Source organism: Diadema antillarum, unplaced genomic scaffold (genome assembly GCF_040938485.1).
Source record: "Diadema antillarum isolate AM-2024a unplaced genomic scaffold, OU_Dant_1.0 scf00000114, whole genome shotgun sequence".
Classification (NCBI taxonomy): domain Eukaryota; kingdom Metazoa; phylum Echinodermata; class Echinoidea; order Diadematoida; family Diadematidae; genus Diadema; species Diadema antillarum.
The window spans coordinates 96,790-104,390 of NW_027271003.1; positions in this window are offsets into that span (position 1 = coordinate 96,790).

Consider the following 7,601-nt stretch of genomic DNA (forward strand, 5'->3'; position numbering starts at 1 on the left):
TTAAACTGCATGCTTTCTATTGGGGGAAAAAAAAAACAAAGCAAAAAAAAAAAAAATCATGGCAATGTACCGCTGCGGCAGCTCAACATTGAATAACTGTACACTCCCTAATAGTCACATGTGCCATATCTCAAATCAAATGCCCATAACCCGAGTAAGGTATTGGAATAAACAATTTCCATGATTTTCGTTAAAGAATGCTATTACCATGGCAACACAATGTTTGACATGCTCTCTTTGTTGCGAAAGCACGTAATCATTAACGCGATCCATATCAACATATCATTTTCTCGTTGACATATTCACATGAAGATGTTTAATGTTACTCTGTAACCAATTGTGACCCTGCACCTCAAAACAAACAAAAAGTCGCCAGACATGAATTTTTGGTTAAGACCATATTCTGAAAGAGCAGACTTTAAGCTTTAAAATGATGTATAACTCAAATCAAATGGACTCTCCTAACCTATCTTAATATTGGAAAGAAATCACAAACTCAGGAAAAGTGTGAACTGAGAAAAGAGGCTCTGAAGTACAGTGTATATTCAAGCGCTTACTCTTTACCAAACCGTGCTGGCTGTGCGATGAATGGGACAAAAAAAAAACATTAAGTAAACCACAAGAGTAACAACAATGAAGGGATTATGAGATTAAACTGAAATTAAGCATGCCTCATTAACACATTCTGTCCATAATTAATGCCAACTTTCAAAGCAGTACCACTATACTTTCAAAAGTTATTAGAGTTGAAAGTGAAGAGTGTGGACAAGGTTTTTCAGAAATGAAGAAGGGATTCTAAAGACACACCTAATCACACTATTCTACCAAAAATGTTCGAGATAAACTGCTGAAAAAACACACTTTCCTGCCCATTTTATGATACCAAATTTTAGCATAATGTAAAAGAAGACCTGCTCTTTCAGAAAACTGAAAAAGTCAAGTTCGGCTAGGTTGACCCATTTCACTTATTTTCAGTCCTCACGCAAAATCAGTGTGTGCGACTTTATGTTCGTTTTGAGGTGCACGGTCACAATTTCTGTTTACCTCTTTAGTTTTAATTCAGTAGTCAAGTTAGCTTCACAGTTCTTTTTTTTTTCTAGAGATGAAAAATAACTTGTGTTCTTTTCTCCATCTATCTCGATCTATTTGACTCTTGACCATATTCCAGCACATTAACTCTTATTCTTCTGTAGTTCTTGTTTTTCTCTAACATTTCATTCATTTTTCTGTAAATATTCCATAAACTTAACGCCAAATAATGAAATGTTTGCATTCGTAATAGCTTCTATGTGCAAAACTTTCATGAATTCAAACTTATGAAGATAGTTGCATAGACTACTTTACGAAAAGACCATTTCAAGTACACCTAGGAGAGTAGACTGGCATTCCTTTCGGGCTCTCGGATGTGCTTTGACTGATATCGGCGCTTCAGCTGATGAAACTTTCATATTTGACCACGGGTAAACATCTTTTCGCACCTTTATTAGGAAATTTCTTTTTCGACGTATTTTGCCGTCGACTACCACAACGGCCAACAGCTCTCCAAAATCGTGCCCTCTATTAACTGCCAATCAAGGGATGACTCGAGCTAAAAATACGTCGCAAGCTAGACTAGATTTAAATGTCTCTGTCAAATATTCTCTTCGGCTTTTCAGCATACTCGTTGTTCGTCTTGATCCCGTTGATGGAGGTCGTGCAGTCCCGCTGGTAGTGTTCGACTTCATGGGCGTCACGGGGGGGGGGGGGGGGGGTGGGGGTGCGTTGGGTGCGAACGCACCCCCCTTCAGACCCTTAAAAAAAAAATTAAGTCTGCAAGCGACCTCAACGCCGGACCCTAAATAATAATAATTTTTATCTATTTTTCTTTTTTTGAAATTATGCATCGGGGACCAAAAAAGAAAATAATAAAAAGATATAAAAAATCGTGGGCAAAAACAATTCGCACCCTGGTTCTGGCAGCACTGATTTTATACATATCTACTAGTATATGTGTATTTTATACAGTGTTTAATATTAAGATTTTGGACATCCTTCCCATGCTTGGTCACTTCGATGCCACCTCGCTGGTCATTGTACCTCCCCAGTCATGAACATAAACCGACACCCTTGACTACCAGTGGCGGATCCAGGGGGGAGGGGCGCACTGGGCGTACCCCCCCCCCCCGCCCCCTCTTAATTTCCAAAGCGAAAAAGTATAGCTATAAACGGCAGTTTTTGGACTGTAAAATGTCACAATTTTCAAGCTCTGTGTCAGGATATGACATATTTTGTATTTGTCACGTAATAAATTGTCTCATTGTACTACAATGGTACTGTTTATTAGGTAGCTCATGTAAGAAATTGATGTTATCGCAATGGTTACAAAAGAAGTGCAGCTTTAAAGACAAAAACTTGCATCAAAATAACCATATAAGGAGATGTTGCGATGCACAATCAAGGTAAAAGAGAGTGATTTGGAATTACATGTTTTGGGGATGAGTAAACCCTACATGACGTCAAAATACGAGGAAAGGGTATCCCTGGTAGTATGCCTCATACTAACTGGTATGTGGACGTCACTCACGACGTCAAACACAAGTTTCTAGCTAGGTCAAAACAGGACCACTTCAAAGAATTTTGGTTTCCGTGGACAGGAAGTGATGACGTCAAGCAGGGGCTTGACCAATGCAAAACTAGATACTCAGGAAAGTTCTGACAGACAGAAAACTCCATCCAATAAGGAAAAGGGGGCAGGACTTCTATGAAAACTTTCTAGGAAGTCACTTGATTTGATCAATTTTACATGGAGACCTATGGTCCAACAAATGTATAAATATGCAGTGTTTGGGCATAAAATTCAGATGCCACATTATTTGCGGAACACTCAGGACCAGGCTACGGTACTTCGAGATTGCGAAGTTAGAGTAGCAGAGTGTTATTTGGAATCAGTGTGATTCAGGGATTGTTGCATTTCGGCTTGGACAGCCTGACCGTCCAGCAGAGAATCTAGGAGGATTCGAGTGTAAACACCAACAACTGTTGTAAGTACACGATCATTTAATTAAAGTTGTTTATGCCTTGTAAGTTCCTACGTAATCCCGATATTGCATTGTATATGTGTGATGTTTGTATGTCAAACCGAATTTTAATTGCATTGTGAAAGAAATAGAGAATTAGAGCAACGCTTAGATTTTAATGGGCTGATTAATCACCCCTATTCAACATTGAAAGATAATGATCCATGGTGAAACATTATTATGGAAATTATGTGTGGCTAATCAATGTTAATATGATGGAATATACAATTATATGTTTTGTTGAAGTTATATGAATAGAATCAGGAATAACTAAAGACCACAAATTATAAGGGAGGTATCATGTTATTAAATTAACAGGGTGTTTAGGGTTCCAGGGAGAGAGCCACCGTTTAGGGTTCCAGCGAGGACCAAGTTTAGGGTTCCAGAGAGGACCAGAAGTAAGGGGAGACGACCCGCTACATCAGGCAGGGCATCGTCGACAACCTAGAGCAACCAAGCACGGGAGCTTCTAGAATAAACCAACGAGCAGAGCAACCAAGCTCAAGATCAAGTGGAATTGGATATCTGTATTCAAGGTTGTACTCTGTTATTATTGTAAACGACCATAATTTGAGACGAGTATAATAAATCTTATTGCTTGTTACATTGTAAGAACACTGTGTAATTGACTACTTATTTCGAGGCACTGTAGTTGCACAAGTCGAAAGAGTTGAATGAGTGAATGGTCTGCTAACAATCTGCTGCATGTAGAGAAAGTCAACCTTTGACTATAGAAAAGATCCCAGTCGCAGGGAGGACTTTCGTTCCCCACATTCAGAGGAAAGTCCCCTGTGACACTCGCTCACTCCGCTCGCTGGCATTTAGTCGTAATGCCATTCTCCTGAAGTTGCTGCCAAGAATTGCCGGCATTTTCCACCCGGTGCGCCCCCCCCCCTTACTGCAAAAAAAAAAGGAAAAGATATAGCTACAAACGGCAGTTTTTGGACTGTAAAATGTCACAGTTTTCAAGCTCGCTCGCTCCGCTCGCTCGCACTTAAATTCCCCTGATATTGCTGCCAGTAATTGCCAGCAGTTGCGCCCGGTGCGCCCCCCTTAATTTCGAAAAGAAAAAAAGATATAGCTTCAAACGGTGTCAAACGGCAGTTTTTGGACTGTAAAATGTCGAAATTTTCAAGCTCACTCACATTTAATCTTTATGCAATTCCCCTGAAGTTACTGCCAATAATTGTCTGCCGTTGCGCCCGGTGCGCCCCCCCCCCCCTTAATTTCCAAAGCGAAAAAATATAGCTACAAACGGCAGTTTTTCTACTGTAAAATGTCAAAAATTTAAAGCTCGCTCTCTTCGCTCGCTCGCATTGAATAGTTATGCAATTCACCTGATGTTGCTACCAGTAATTGCCAGTAGTTCCGCCCGGTGCGCCCCCTCCCTTAATTTCCAAAGCGAAAAAATATGGCTAAGAACGGCAGTTTTTGGACTTTAAAATGTAAAATTTTCAAGCTCGCTCTCTTCGCTCGCTCGCATTTAATCGTTATGCAATTCACCTGATGCTGCTGCCAGTAATTGCCAGCAGTTCCGCCCGGTGCGCTCCCCTCCCTTGATTTCCAAAGCGAAAAAATATGGCTAAAAACGGCAGCTTTTGGACGGTAAAATGTAAAATTTGCAAGCTCGCTCGCTCCGCTCGCTGGCGTGTAATCGTTATGCTCTCCTGATATTGCTGCGAGTAATTGCCAGGAGTTGCGCCCGATGCGCCCCCCCCCTTAAATTCCAAGGCAAAAAAATATAGCAACAAACGGCAGGTTTTTTTTTTTACTGTAAAATGTCAAAATATTCAAGCTCGCTTGCTCCGCTCGCTCGCATTTAATTGTTATGCCTTTCTCCTGATGTTGCTGCCAGTAATTGTCGGCAGTTGCGCTCGGTGCGCCCTCCCCCTTTATTTCCAAAGCGAAAAAAATATTGCTCCAAATGGTAGTTTTTTGACTGTAAAATGTCTCAATTTTCAAACTCGCTCTCTTCGCTTACTCGCGTTTAATCGCTATGCCATTTAGTCTAGTGGGATTTGGGGAAAATATGACTGTTAGAGGCATTTTTTAGTAAAAGTTGGGAACCGGTCTATTTTGTATAATTCAAGTACGCTGAATCCAAAAATTCCGGTTCCCAAGCGGAATTTTGAGTCTAAGAGCATCTAATTTGCATAAACAAAATGGCCGCCAATTCATTGCTTTTTAAGGTGTTTCGATGATCTAATTTTCATAAAATGTTCCTAGACATGCAGAAAGAGTAATAATTTCATAAATTAAAGTGCAAAGACAATAGCTAGGTCATCAATTGTTCATAACTTTCACTTATATATGCAAATTAAGAAGTGGAATATGCAAATTAGGAGTTGCCGCTGATACAGCAATGCATTACCGCATATATATGCACATGTATAGTACCTACGTGTTCATCTATCCGTGTATCTATGTGTTTGTACCTACATGTTGGGAACCGGGCTATTTTGTATAAATCAAGTACACTGAATTCAAAAATTCCTGTGCCCAAGAGGAATTTCGACTCTAAGAGCATCTAATTTGTATAAACAAAATGGCCGCCAATTCATTGCTTTTTAAGGTGTTTCGATGATTTAATTTTCCTAAAATGGTCCTAGACATGCAGAAATAGTAATGATTTCAGAAATTAAGGTGCAAAGACAATAGCTAGGTCATCAATTGTTCATAACTTTCACTTATATATGCAAATTAAGAAGTGAAATATGCAAATTAGGAGTTGCCGCTGACACAGCAATGCATTACCGCACATATATGCACATGTATAGTACCTACGTGTTCACTTCTGTTTTTAATCATTTTAACAAGTTATCGGGCAAACAAAAAGTACTCGGTGTCGCCAGAGTCGAATTAAAATTAATCAGTTCAATAGAATTGAATTACACTTATGCAATTATCTATGCAAATTGGTATACAAGAGGATACATAACTGGCAGGATTCTAGATTCTACAACGCATTGCCGCAATATATGGATCTGAATCATAATTCTGATGATAGTTCATTGTATCAAGACCGGTTCACGATTCCTAGTGTGATAAAGAGATACAAGAACCAACTTTAAGTATTAGAATAAAGCATGCATCTCATTTGCATAATAAATTAAGCAAACTTTTTCCTTTTTTAACATATTTTCCCCTAAAACAAAATTTTGCTAATAAAATGTACCTTGGCGTATAGAAAAATAGATATGCAATCGGTCAAGCAAACTGTACATGGTGTCATCTGAGTCCGAGGAAAATCAAGTACTGGAATCAACCAATTCAGAATTAAAAAAAAATGAATAACAATATTTGCAATGACGTATGCAAATTGGTATGCAAGAGGCTATACTACGACAGGCTTCGAGATTCTACAACACATTGCCGCGATATATGAATCTGAATCATTATAGTTATAATATCAAGACATAAGTTGATGATTCTCTTGTGATAAAGAGATGCAAAAAAAACCCTGCTATTAGAAATACCCTAATAATCTAATTTGCATAATGAATCATACAAATAGTTGGCCATTTGTATGGATATATTCCCTAAAACAAGGTCTTGCTATCAAAATGTACCTTGGCGTACTAAAATACAGCTAAATTATCAAGCAAACAAGTTGCACATTATGATGTCGTCAGAGTCCAAAGTGAATCAGGTACTGGAATCAATCAATAAAGGAGAACTGAATGACACTAAAATGAAATATGTTTGTAAATTGATATTCAAGAGGCCGTAGACCAGGCAAGTTTCGAGATTCTACAACGCACTACCGCATTATATGAATATGTTTCATAACAGTTATAACTTCAAGACCTGTTAATGATTCTTGGTGTGAATAAGAGATGCAAAAATTGACTGCAACTACTAAACAACACACATCTATTATCTCATTTGCATAATAGTATATGCAAATATTCACCCATTTTCTATGCATATTTACCACCAAAAACAAGGTCTTGCCATCAAAGTTATCGCCAACCGGGCAATCACAACACTATACATTACTCTTCGGATTAGTGCAAGGTCACTTAATACTTCCCTGTACTTTGTCGTTTTCATTAATGGATAAATTGGTTTGTAGTTATTTTCAATCTGTTTAATTTAAAATCAAGTGGCAACTTTCATAAATTTCGTCATAATTTATTCTTTTTTTTAATCTATCTCTTCACCCACTCTCCAGGCTCAAGCAAAAAAAGAAATTGTAAGAAAAATCCTGGTATCTCGGACAGTGTCGGAAACAGAAACGAAGGATGAACTTTGTAATTCTAGTCATCAACACCTTCTTATTTTGGCTGAAAAGAAACATAATCTGAGTCGAAAAGTCTATTTCTCAATCGAGCTAAAATTGATCTACATTCATGCAAGGTTTGCATCATCACATTGTTGCTAAAGGGGTATCTCACCGGGCTTGAAACTAGTTCGCGACTGGTTCGCGACTCCAGATTATGCTAGTTGCAGAGACGTCTCCGCGACGTCTCCGAGACCTCTCCTGAAAATTACAGTCTGCGATTAGTTGCAAGAAATTTAAACATGTTCGATTTTTCGTGAAGT